Source organism: Penaeus japonicus, unplaced genomic scaffold (genome assembly GCF_977035675.1).
Source record: "Penaeus japonicus unplaced genomic scaffold, GWHDUDI00000001_assembly GWHDUDI00000009, whole genome shotgun sequence".
Classification (NCBI taxonomy): Eukaryota; Metazoa; Arthropoda; class Malacostraca; order Decapoda; family Penaeidae; genus Penaeus; species Penaeus japonicus.
Window position 1 is genome coordinate 37,823,890 of NW_028234411.1, and position 2,500 is coordinate 37,826,389.

General features: G+C 27.6%; 2 protein-coding genes across 3 annotated transcripts in view; both read right to left on the minus strand.

Moving 5' to 3' along the window:
- The window catches only part of LOC122242929 (uncharacterized), a 14,578-nt gene extending 14,378 nt beyond the window's left edge, over positions 1-200 (minus strand). For both annotated transcript variants that reach the window (XM_086540066.1, XM_086540065.1), the window contains exon 1: positions 23-200. The gene's annotated coding sequence lies outside the window, so the exon portion shown is untranslated. The remainder of the gene's footprint in view (positions 1-22) is intronic.
- A 445-nt stretch (positions 201-645) lies between these two features.
- LOC122248283 (sodium-coupled monocarboxylate transporter 1) overlaps positions 646-2,500 on the minus strand; it is a 13,764-nt gene continuing 11,909 nt past the window's right edge. The window contains exon 11 of the mRNA XM_043008192.2: positions 646-2,500. This exon is cut by the window's right edge and continues 333 nt beyond it. The gene's annotated coding sequence lies outside the window, so the exon portion shown is untranslated.

A 2,500-nucleotide genomic window follows, 5' to 3' on the forward strand; every position in this document is an offset into this window, starting at 1 on the left:
AAGTGAGGTGGATTGCACTTACCTTTGGCAGACAACTGTAAAGTGTTCAAGTCAGTGAGGTAGACAAAGCGACACTACCTCTCCCCTTCGTAAGTTACGTCGATGATAAGCGTGATAAGGAAGGTAATTACAAAAACTCACGCAATCGGACTGTTGCCGATTCGCTAGTTTTATGTAGATTTTACATTTTGGAAAGTGCTTTTTGAACTCCTAGGAATGACGACTGTTATTTCCTCACCTTTTTTTTTTTCAACAAAGTACCGAGAAGGAAGGAATTATATCACAAGGTGATTAACGCTACTATTATTTTAAAAAAAAAAGTAAAATAGATTAAATTGCTTCCGTGGCAACAGCTGGGAACTCAGTAAAGAGAGTAAATATCTGCCTCCCTTTTCCAATATTCCATAGGAGGTTTTGATACCTTCCACACGCATTTAATTTGCTAAAGTAATTATCCTCTCTGGTACCTGATCAGTCATTATTTAATGATGACCATATGTAGATGACTGTGTGGCTATCAGTATACTAAGTTATTCATACTGATTGTGATCAATTAGAACAATAGGAAGATAAATGATATGAGATTATGATATATTCACATAGAGTCATACACACTTAAATATATATGATTAATCAAAGAATTCACACGTAAAAAATCTTTATAGTAAGATGGAAATATACACGTATACAATTCGTACATCTTATGTATATATATTATATATGTCTATCTGAAATAATAATATTGATAAAAGACACAATAACGATAATGATGATTATAATAATGATAATCATAGTAATTAATGATGATGGTGATTATAATGATAATGATAAAAGTAATAATAAGGATGGATAACAAGAATGATAGTAGTTATAATAATACTGATGATAATAATGAAATAATAATAACGAGGATGAAAAGGATAACAATAATAATGATTATGATAATGATAATAAAAATGATAACAATAATGGTAATGATAATAAAAAATAATGATAACAATAATAAAAAATAATGATAACAATAATAATGGTAATGATAATAACAATAATGACAATGATGATAATACCATCATTATCATATCATTATCATCATTACTTTTTACCATTATCATCATGGCAATTACCATCGTCACTGTCATTGTATGATGATGATCATCATAGTTATCATCATCTTTATAACTGTTATTTATATCATTATTATTATTATTATCATTATCATTACATTTATTGTTATTATTATCATCAACATTACTGTTATCATCATTATGATTATCATTATCATTATTATCTTTATCATTATCATTATTATCACTTTCATCATTACCGTCATTATTATAAAAATTATCATTACCAATATATCATCATTACCAATATATCATCATTATCATTATCGTTATCAGTATCATTATCATCATCATTATCAGTCATTATCATTATACACTATTATTGTTGTTGTTGTGCCCAATGAAATTATCTGGTATATACTTACTATTGCTATTGATATTGTCATTATCACCATTATTTATATTACTATTATTACCATAATTATCAGTCCTATTATCTTACAATTATTATCCTCACCGTCATCACTATTATCATTATCCCTATTGTTATTATCATTATCATTACTAATGTTATTATCATTATTATTTATGTCATTATTATCATTCACCATCATCTTCATCGTTATCATTGTTATTCATGTCATTATTATCATTATTATCATTATGATTATCATCTTCATCATTATTATGATTATTGCCATTACTATAATTACTATTATTAGTAGTATTATCATTATCATGCTACTATTATTGTCTTTATTATCACTATTATCAAACTCATTATTATCATCACTTATATTAGTTTTCACATTATCCTTTTTATCATCATCGTTAAAGTTGTTATTATCATTATTGTTACTATCATTATCATTATCAAAAGAATGATAATGATGAAGATAAAGATAATGAATCTTAATAATGAAACTGTTACTGTAACCCAGACTTGATGTTTATTGTTTATTTCTGTTGTCATAATTTGTTATCATGATTATATAACGTGTCCTATTACTTCAGGTGGAGAATATCAATGTTTCGCTAGCACATTTCATGATAAGAATTGAAACGCGAAACGAAAAAATGTGGAAAAAGAGATATCCTTTTTTTTCCTTTGAATATTTTGGGTAATTTTCCTTTTAGTTGTTCCAAGAATTTCCAAAGAATTTTCTTCTAATGAGGCAATCTTCTGTGTCATTCCATCTCTATCATGCACGTATCCTCCGAGAGACTACGCGGGCGTGACACTTATCTTGCGCATGTATCACAGAATCACTATGTCAGAAAGACTCGATGTTTCTGAGAAATTCTTTGTTGTGTTGTCTTCTTTACAGCACGTTTCAAGCCCTCTTTCGTTCTTTCTTGTTCTTCCTACATCTTTTCTTTTTTTTTTTTTTTTTACATCTTGTTCCCATCTTTATTGATCTTCGAAATACCAATGG